Raw genomic sequence first — 10888 nt, forward strand, 5'->3', positions numbered from 1 at the left:
AGCTGGAGATTACAGTGTTCCCCCTTTTCTGTGGAGGGATGTGCAGGTGTGATGTCCCAGACCATGAGCATCCTGTTAGGAGCTGCTCTAAATCTTTTGGAGATTTTTGTCCTCCCATTCCCTGGAATGCATGTCTTACCAGGGCCCCTGTCACCCTTTGCTCTGTTGGTCCAGTTAATAAGAGGCCATCAAAACTGCAGGCAAATGAGCTATTCCACAGAATGGCCAAAAGATCCAAGTCCCTTAAAACTGTGTTAGGACAGAAGTTATGAGACCTGATGAGAGGGGACAGCCAAACGTTCATGGAAAATGGAATTAAAAGATAAACTTATTTTTCATGGAAAAGAATTTGATGGAGCCAGCACCATGGCTCAACAGACTAATCCTCTTTGCTTGGACTAAGATGCCCCACCTGGCTGTGCAGCTTGCTTGGGAAAATGTATCCCCACCCAAAGCTTTATAGCACAAAACCATGCATACAGCAGAATGTGGCTGCCAGGCACCATTTGCAAAGTGGATTACATGCCCGCTAGGGGTTTCTTAGAGTCCTCAGTGTGTACAGTTGTATGCCGGGGGGTGGCAGTGAGAGGAAGAAGCAGGAGGGAAGGGGAGGGTCCTTAGGTCATCTTCCCCTCTCACTCCCTCCCTTTGTTACTGTGACCAAGCTGACTCCACTCTCGTCCATTCACATACAAACTCTGCCAGAGGTTGTGGATAAGAAATAATGAAGAGCGGACACCTGACCAGTCCATACCGGGGCTCTCAGGACCATGCAAGCGAGGAGGCGCAAAGAGACCATCATGAGCCAGGCACGAAACCCCGAATGCGGTGTGACGCCCCGCCTGGAATCCTGGAATGGAAAGGGGACCTTAGCAGAAACGCGAGCAGCATCCAAGCAAAGTCTGCAGTTTAGTTCACAGTGACGTGCCAACGTTGGCATCTGGTTTTTGGCAAATGTGCCGCAGTGACGTGGATACTCACATTAGAGGACGGGATAATATGGGGACTTTCTGGACTCTGTGCAACTCTTCTGTCATTCTAAATTTACTCCAAATTAAAAGGTTATCTTAGCACCAGAAAACTACCAGGCAGATGAGCTCAAAATATACACAGACCCGAGGAGACAAGATGGGCTGGCTGGTCTGATCTAAGGTGGCTTCCTGGAGGAGGGGACTTGGTGTGGAAGGATGGATGGCCATCATCCTGTGTTCCCTCACCTCCTGCTGCCCCAGGGAAATAAAGACTCATGTAGGGAGGAGGGGAAAAGGACTCAAGAGGTTCAGAAATGTTGCGCTCATGGAACACTAAAGCACTACTGTGCGAGGCCAGAGGGAGGACAGGAAGGCCTCCTCCCTCTGTGGGACAATGAGGCATAATGCTGATGTGTACAAAGTCTCCAGCTGGGAGGGGAAGCAGGGTTTGGGGTGCCTGGGGTGCCCACTACCCGTCGGTGGCCAGGGGCAAGGAGAGCCAGGAGGAAGACTCAGGGAGGAAAGGCCGGCTGGTTCCTAATGGAGGGAAGATCAGAATGAAGGGTCCTGGGACAGAGTTGAGGAGGCCCTTGGGCCTGGCCTGGCCCTATGGGCGGCCATCCTGAATGTAGGTGACCAAGACTCTGATCCAGTGTCCCCAGAGGGGTTGGTAAGCAGTGAAGGGAAGGGCAAGACAGGAGGGAGACAGACCAACAAATCCTCACAGACAGCTCTGGAGAGAAAATTGGGGCTGGAGAGATACAAGAAAAGACGTGAGCTAAGCCCAAAGTCAAGGCGAGGGGGGCAGGTGTTTGATGCAGCAACTAAACTGCCACTTGGGATGCCAACAGGCCATCTGGGAGTACCTGGTTCACTTCCATTGCTAATCTTGACACCTGCTAGTGTGCACCCTAGGAAACAGTAGGCAATGGCCCCAGTATGTGGGTTCCTACCATCAATGGGGGAGACCAGAGCTGAGTTTTAGGCTCGTAGCCTCAGCCTGCCCCTGTGGGTATGTGGGGAATGAACCAGTGCATGGGAACTCTATGTCTCTCACACTCTGCCTCTTTCATAACAATGTTAATACAAAACAGGGACTGATGGGACGGCTCAACAGACTAATCCTCTGCCGACAAGTGCCAGCAGCCAATAGGGCACTGGTTTGTGTCCCAGCTGTTCCACTTTCTATTCAACTCTCTGCTTATGGCCTGGGAAGATGGTTCAAATCCTCAGACTGCTGTGTGGGAGACTAGAAGAAGCTCCTGGCTCCTGACTTCAGATTGGCTCAGCTCTAGTTATTGTGGCTACTAGGAGAGTAAACCAGCAGATGGACAATCTCTCTTTTTCTGTATATCTCCTTCTCCCTGTATGTCTACCTTTCAAATAAAAATAAATACACTTGATCTTAGCCAAAAGGCCGAGAAGTGATTCGAATAAAAATAAATAAGTCTTAAAAAAATAATAAAAAACGGCTTGGGGCATGACATTTAAGCCACCACCTGTGATGTTAACATCTGTATGGGTGCCAGTTTGAGCCCCATCTACGCCACCTCCAATCTGTCCAATGCACCTGGTAAAGCAACAGAAGATGACCCAAGTTTTTGGGGCCCCTGCTTCCATATGGGAGACCCAAAGGAGGCTCCTGGTACCTGGTTTCAGCTTGGCCCAGTCCCAACTTTTGTAGCCTTATGGAGAGCAAATCAACAGATAGACAAGCTCTCTTCCTCTCTCTCTGTAACTGCCTTTCAAATAAATCTTAAAAGAAAAATGGAGCCCAGCATGGTAGCCTAGTGGCTAAAGTCCTCTCCTTGCACAGGCCAGGTTCCCAAATGGGTACCAGTTCCTATCCTGGCAGACCCACTTTCCATCCAGCTCCCTGCTTGTGGCCTGGAAAAGCAGTGGAGGATGGTCCAAAGCCTTGGGACCCTGCATCTGTGTAGGAGATCTGGAGGAGGCTCGGGGCTCCTGGCTTTGGATTGGCTCAGCTCTAACCGTTGTGACCACTTGGGGAATGAATCAGTGGAAAGAAAATCTTCCTCTTGTCGCTCCTCCTCTCTCTATGTAACTGACTTTCCAGTAAAATAAATAAATCTTAAAAAAAAAAAAAAAAAAAAAGAACAGAGCCTTTGTTATAGGATTCTAGTGACCATTCAGTGTGCTGATACACTTACTGCACTTATGACAGTACTGGCACACACAAAACACCAAATAACCCTTAGCTTGGATCAAGCAGGTGACGCATGAGCGTGGCTTCCCTGTGTCAGCACCACACACACATACTGGAAGGCAGGACCATGTAGCGTACAGGAGAGTGTGGCAGAAACCCTCCCAGAACAGGAAGCACACTACACAGGCAGGCTTCCTGTTTGGGATTCCCAGCAAGGGATTCCCCTCACCTGCAGCGTGTGCCTAAGCTCTCCCAGGGGTGACTGCCAAGAAAAGATGTGGCGTGAAATTTGAATGAGAGCTGTGCACACACGGTCAGCTGGGTACGCCTCTGCCAACCTCACAGTCATGTGGGTCTGCAAGTGGGGGTGTGCAAGACAATAAACATGGTTGGGTCTGGGCCTCAGGACCCCCCAATCTCTCTGAGCTCTAGGACGGAGGCCTTGGACAGCACTTTGGCTCTCAGATGAACCTGCTGTGTGGGAATTCCGTAAGATGGCCTGTATGATGTGGTACGCTCATTCAGTCCCCAACAAACAGAAAGCAACACACAGCTGAAGGCTTTCCAACACAGCTGCTGGTGCTCATGGCCAGTTTCCAACACATCTCACTGCCTGCCTCGCTGGGTGTGCGTGCGTGCGTGTGTGTGCACGCGCGCACAAATGGAGCCAGCCAGCTTGTGCATACGGACATCTCTTCCGAAGGTGGGAGAGTATCCCTTGCCGCATCCTGGGTTTTCTCTTGGACCTGTCAGAATCGTGGCTAAGAAACCAGGTGACCTGGGTCTGAACCCTGGCTTTGTGACTTTGCACCACTGGCTTAACCTCTCTGTACCTGTTTCCTCCTCTGGAATGGGAGATGACAGCAGCGTCAGCTCAGTCTCAGTGAAGAGTACAACCTAGCAGGGACTGCTGTCTACAGTCCCCCTGGGTCGGGTGGATCTGAAGGATGCACTCAGCAGCCCAATTCTCATGCTGGCGGCGCCAGCAGATAGCTCATCGGTTGGAACCATCCTCTGTGAGCCTGGACTGGGCGCCCTCAGGCAGAAGTTCCTAGAAGGGTGCAGCCTGGGGCAACAGCCAGGGCAAGCTGCTAAAATGATCCCACCCATGAGAGCCCAGGATGAGACAGAGTGCTTTGAAAGTGAATGCTAGAATGTTCAGAAATCAGCACAGGGGCTCATTCCTGCGGGTCTCCGTCTGGGTGGGCAAACGAAGTCCCCCTCACTCTGCTCCCCTCCCCAACCTTCCTCCAACCCTAAACTTCCCAGCTCCCTGCCCTGGGTTTTAGCCAAAGTCAGGGGGGGTCTGATCTCTACTTTCCTCCCTTGCCAGCGACCTCAAGAGAACTAGAACTAGGAGGAAGAGAGTGTAGTGGGGTGGGAGAGATGTGATTGGAACAACAGGAGAAACTGGGAGTGAGGCGAGTAGAGGTCTGTGGCATCCAAATTAGGCAAGGACCCTGTGTGCCTGCTGATGGATGGGTTGGAGTGTGTGTGCATCGGTGGGTGTGAGCCTGTGTCGGTGTGAAGGAGAAGGGGTGGTGGCTGGCTGGGAAGACCACAGACCAACCCACAGCTGTGGAGTTTTTCTGTCCGGCATCTGATTTGACAAATGGGGAAACCGAGGCACCGGGATTGTACTGTGAAATGCTTAAAGTCACTAGACCCTTGGTATACGGTCTAATTCAGACACAGAGGGCTGCCTGAGGGAGAGAGGAAGGGAGTGGAGATTGGGAGCCGTTCCCAGCTCCCCCTCCAACCTCCCCCTTCACCGCCCCCCAGGCCTCTGCCTTCTCTGTGGGATGGGAGGAGGGAGGGGAGAGCAGTGGGGCGGGGGAGCAGGCTGGAGACACAGAGCACAGGGAAGGGTCCAGGCCCGCGGCCACCCTTCCTGCAGACGTGGACGCCAGGCCCCCTCCCCCCAGCAGGACATGTCATCCTCCGAGTCAAGGCAGCCTCTCTCTGGCTTTTCTGCCAAACTCAGCCATGAACGTGGGAGGGCCCTTCCGAAAGAGGCGGGACCAGTCTCGCAGTCTGACACAGCTGAGACTCAAAACAGGGGAGTGAAATGAGGGAACCCCGGGGCCCACCCAAGGTCATGCCCTCCTCTACCTTTTCCCTCATCAGCTTCCCCATCCGGGAAATGGGAAGAAGGACAAGATGTTCGCTTTGTCATGGAAGAGGCAGAATTCAAGTCCTCTAAGCCTCCTCCTCCACCCTGGAACACAACGGAGAAGCAAGACCTTGCTATATATATGTGTGTGTGTGTGTGTGTGTGTGTGTTTGAATTTTCCTCTCTGCTTTTTTGTTGTTGTTAAGATTTATTTATTCAAAAGGCAGAGTAACCAAGAGAAGGGGAAGGACAGAGTAAAGGACCTACCATCTGTTGGTTCACCCCTAAATGCCCACAACAGCTGGGGTTGGGCCAAGTCACAGCCAGGAGCCTGGAACACCATCTGGATCTCCCATGTGGGTGGCAGGGGCCCAAGCATCTGGGCCATCACCCTCTGCCTCCCTGGGTGCATTCCTGGGGAGCTAGATCAGAAGGGGAGCTATACCATGTCCACGTCACTGCAAATGACAGCCTAGCCAGCTTGCCAGCACAGCAACTTGGTGACTATAGCCTTGTATACGGTTTCTCCCTGTCCCCCTGTCACCCTCCTATTCCGTTACCCCCATCACCAGGGCTCCCTCTGTCCTTGGTAAGAAGGGAGGGGGGAAAGGGTCTTAGGCAGAGAAGCTATAACCAGAGCAGACACTGTGATGACTCACAGGCCCGGAACGCCCTGGGAGCCAACAGGACAGCCCCCTGCTCAGCCGGCAGCTGGCGATCTGGGACCTGGGGGGCTGGGAGCAAGGGGGGGGGAGGGGGTCGGTAGCAGAGCTCAGGAGGGGCTAGGATTGGATATAAGATGCAAAGGAAGATGCCTAGGAAGTCCCCTGGCATATGAGCCACAGCTGACGCCCAGAGCACCAGCAGGGGGAGGCCAGGTCCCAGGCACCCCTACTCTTCTAAAATGCCCCCATTCTGCCCCCATTGGAGAAATAGAGAAATATTCTGCCCTGGGAGACGGGATATGGCCATGGTGACCTCCAGAGTGCCCTTGATTCTTGCCCACTGCGACCTACTTTGCTGTCACCTTTCCTGTGACCCTGGTCCCCTAGGACTCAGATGTACTGGAGAGGGTGGACTGGGGTTCAGAGTAGTCTGCCCCCCACAAGCCTGTGGAGGGTAACACAACTCCCCCTCCCTTCTCCCTTCTCCCTCCCCGCCCCCCTCCGCCACCACCTCTCCAAGAACTCTCAGCCTCTCAGCTCAGGCCCTATCCTGTTCCTCCTCCCCCATCAGAAGATACAGCTCAGCCCTCCGTCTACGTGGCAGGCTAGCCTGAAAGGGGGGCCTGCAAGGGAGGGGAGCTGGGAATGAGGTCAGCGGGTTGGCCGGGACAAGCCGGCTGCGGAGGCATCTGGGCTACAGCAGTCTGGAAGGTAGGGGCCTGGGGCGGGCCCCTCCCGGCCCCAGCCTGCTATCCACCGCCCACCAGGGCCTCCTTCCCGTCTCCTGCCCCTCCCCTCCCAGGCAGCCGGCACTGCACTCCCCGCCCAGGCCAGATGGTTCCCATCAAGGCCTTTCCATGTGGCAGCTCCTCTTTGCCCACCAGGCTCCCTTCCCCCTCTGGCCACATGGCTCAGCTGAGAGTCAGAACATGGCTTTCTCAGCTGTCTACGCCACCATTCCCAGGTCTCAGCTGGGACAATCTGGGGTCCCAGGGTCTGCACCCCTAAGTTGTTTGCCTGGCTCTGTCAGCTCCCCAGCATCCACTCTCTTATACAGGGCTTGAAATACTGCAGAGAGCCTGGATTTTCTCTGACCCCTCCATCTCAGCTATATGACTTTAGGACGCCCCTTTCCTTCTCTGGGCCTCAGTTTTCTTGTCTATACAAGAAGGGGAGGCCCAGATGGGATGTCTTATAGTCTATGAAGTTCCAATGTTCTAAAATTCAGCAGGGATTGAGCACCAATCTTGGAGAGGTCATCTGGTCTACCTCTGCTTGCTCCCAAGCCCTGACTGCCATTGATCCCAGATCCACAAGTCTTACTTGCCTTCCTATCATCTTCCCAAGGGTCCTAGCCCTTGGAACCAGAGTTAGAAAACCTGAGTCCATCTGCTGTCACCAAGGCATAGACCCTCTAGGCAAGTCCTTGGCAAAAGGAATCATGACCTGGCATCAACCCCCTGTGACTACTAGGTGGAGAGTAAGTCCTGCCGAGTCCCAGGCCCCAGAGGGGGACCCCAGATGCCTTTGCCAGCCTTTGCTTCCACATTTCCTTCCAAGGAGGTCTCTGGTAGCGTGTGTGCGTCACTGTGTGTGTGTATGTCTGGTATTGTGAGTGTGTGTATGAGTGTATATGTCTGTCACTGTGAGTGTGTGTATGTCTGTCACTGTGAGTGTGTGTGTCTGGCACTACGTGAGTGAGTGTATACATGTCTCTCACTGAGTGTGCGTGTCTCACTGTGTGTGTGTATCCCGCTCTGTCACTCTGTGAGCGTATGTGTCACTGTGTTTGTGTCTATGTCTGGTATTGTGTGTGTGAATGTATATGTGTATCACTGTGAGTGTGTGTGTCTCATTGTGTGTGTATGAGTGAGCATGTGTATCCCTCTCTGTCACTCTGTGAGCATGTGTGTGTGTCTGTGTCTGTGTGTGTCCTGCATTGTGTGTGTGTATGTGTGTCTGAGTATGAGCCTGGTTTTCCCAGGCATCTGAACCCTGTCATCTGTTCTCCCAGGATCAGCCTCCCCTACGAACCCAGCCTTATTTCCCTGTGAGGTCCTCAGTACCTTTGGGGTCTCTCCAGAGGTCTCCATTTACTGAGCAAGATATGGGCCAGCAAGCTGGTCTTATGGTCCCATTTCACAGATTAGAGGCATTTGGCTCAGAGAGATGAAGTAACCTATTCAGAACCACACAGACAGAGCTGCCTGAGAAAGGGATGTGCTTTAGGTCCTAACTTGCCCCCACTCCACTCTCTGGTACTGTAGCTACTGTCCCCCAAAACTCACCCGGCACAGGATGGACACCCCGGAGGCCTGCAATACAGTGTCCTCAAAAGGTGCCAACTGCCTTGCCTAGCCCCGTCTCATCTCAGGGATCCTCTTAGGTCCTTACCAGTCCAATCCACCCCATGTGCAGTTCCACTCCTGCATGTTCTCCCTCCCCTGTGCCCTCGCCTCCTTCTCTCTCTCCATTCCCAGCCTGGGCTGTTGTAGTCTCTGATGCAAGACCTGCTCTGTCTATGACCATGGTGGCAAATGCAGACCTGCCCAAGACCCTCCCTTCCTTTTGGAGGAAGAAAGACCAGCCCCCCACCACTCCCACTAGGCATGGGGCCTGCCTAGCCTTCGCTTTCCACACATGGGATACACCAAACTACTTGAGATTCCTTGGGCATCCAGAACTCGTCACCCATCCTTCTTCCCCAGAGCCACTACATGTGCAGTACCATCATGTCACCCTCAACTCCCCATCCTGTTACCTGGGTGATCTGCACTCATCCATGTCCTACACAGAGGCACTGCTGGGCCAGAGGACAGAGACTGCCCCGTGATGCACTCAACACTTGGTACTCCTCTCCGTGTTATCCACGCTGGGTTCTTTCTCTGGCCCAAGGGGTCTCCTACCCAGGTTTGGTGAGAGCCTGGGCTCCCCTCCACTCTCTACCCAACTCCACTTGAGAAATGGCAGGATCCCATCCAGGTGGTCCGGAGGGAGGTAGAAGACTGGACACATCTGAGGGAGTGGAGGGGACAGATGGACAAGCCCTGTGCCCCTCATCCTCCCTGTTCTCCTTTTAAATTTCAGACTTTAATAAGCCTTGCATTTATCTCCTGAACACCTGAACCAGATGCAAGCTCTAGCCCCTGGCCCATGGTCCCCCCCCCCCCGGCTGCCACCACTCTAGCCTCCGGTAGAACATGTGAGGTCGCTGGTATCCTGCATGCCAGCACCACTTCCTACATGGGATGGAAGCACCAGAGAAGCCAGAAACAGGGACCCCTGGCTGGAAGGAAGAGAGAGCAGGAAGGAGGGAAGAAAAGGGGTGTGTGGGTGAAGTGGGCAGTGGCCTTCTGCCAAGCTGTAAGGAGGATCTCCTCTGACATCAGACACCATGGGGGCCAGAGTATGTGGAGACACTGACAGACCCCTGCCCAGGGAGTGGTGGAGCTCATATTCTGATGGGGAAGTTCTCTGCTGATCACAGAGCAGCAGCCAGGACAGGGATCCCTGAACCTGACAACTCTCCCAGCCTTAGGCATCCTTTTCAGTGGAAATGTGACTGGGACCTGGGACCAGAAGCAGGGAGACCACATGCACCTGTGTCACCATGCCCAGGAGGTCACCTGGGGCCATGTACCCGCCTTTCTCTCGCCAGCTCATACCCAAGCCTTCCTTGGCTGCTCTGGCCCAAATTATGCGCCCTGGGACTGGGGCGTGGCATGGGTAGGGACAGATAGAGAGGGTATCCCAAGGGATGAGACAGAATCTGACCAGGACTGGTTATGAAGCTTGAGCTTCCAGAGCCTGGACTAAGGGCACAGAGCCTGGCTGTGGGTATAGGATGGCGGAGGCTCCGGAGAGAAGCAAGGCAGAGGAGAGATCTGGAAAGAGTTCTAGCAGGGAGGGGGTAAAGAGAGGGAAGGCAGCATGGGGCAGGGTGTGAGGAAAGAAGGCAGGAGAGCAGGAGGCAGGGAGGAGGATGAGGTGTGGCCTGCTCAGCTGCCCTTCCCAGCCAGACTCCTCCTCTGAGAAGGCTGCTCCCTGACCCTACTTCCTGGACTCCCCAACTCCCCAGCCCCTGCCATTGCTACTACAGCCTAGTACACACCATGGGGCACTAGTTGCCACCCTATGCCCACACCCAGGCAACATTGTGCCCCACATGGCAGCATTCACCTCTCCTGCCATCTAAAAGAATCTCTCCCCTGCATTCTTGACACCCTTTGCCTTCCTCCCTCTCTATCCGATGTCGTCTTTTCTCCTCTGCCGGCTCCTCCCCTGCCCAGCCCCTCCACCCTGTGAACCCCCAGGCTGCACGTGAGCCCTGACTCCCTGCACTCCAGTCACACCCAGGACTTCAGCATCCCCAGGGCAGGAGTCCTCCCCTTTGTCACCTCTGAGCTCCAGACCCGGGCACCTGAAGCTCTCAGGCACCTAACCCTCAGTGTAGGCAAAACTGAACTCATTTTCTCCCTATGCCTGGCAAAAGGAGGGATGAAGGAACATTTCAGAAGGGTGAAAGAACTTGACTTGGGGCCAAGGCGTAGACAGACCAGAGCTGCACCTGGGAACCAGAAACCATAGCCAAGGGCTTAGGGTCTGTCCCCATCCTGGGGCCAGGAAGGATTTTTCATGGGGAACACGTGGGGAGCTCCACGCAGATCATCTTCACAGCAGCCTCCCTCTTCAGCACCCCCCCCCCCCCGACCGTTCTCTCTTCAGTTCCTGCCCTACAGACTTCTCTTCATTGCCAGTCTGGAGCCAGGAATAGGGACAGAGCAGCATTCTGGAGGGTCCAAGTACAGAGAGAAGACAACAGAACTCCCATCAGAGACCCCAGGCCTTCTCCCACTTCTTTTTGGGGAAACTTGGAAAAGGAGCAAACTCAGGGCTCAGCACTTTCTTCTTTCTGTTTTTCTTCTTGAGGAAATTTTTTTTCCCTGACTGCTGATGACTTTACCATTTCTTC

This window comes from Ochotona curzoniae, unplaced genomic scaffold (genome assembly GCF_017591425.1).
Source record: "Ochotona curzoniae isolate NIBS_2020 unplaced genomic scaffold, NIBS_Ocur_1.0 scaffold_2453, whole genome shotgun sequence".
Taxonomy (NCBI): domain Eukaryota; kingdom Metazoa; phylum Chordata; class Mammalia; order Lagomorpha; family Ochotonidae; genus Ochotona; species Ochotona curzoniae.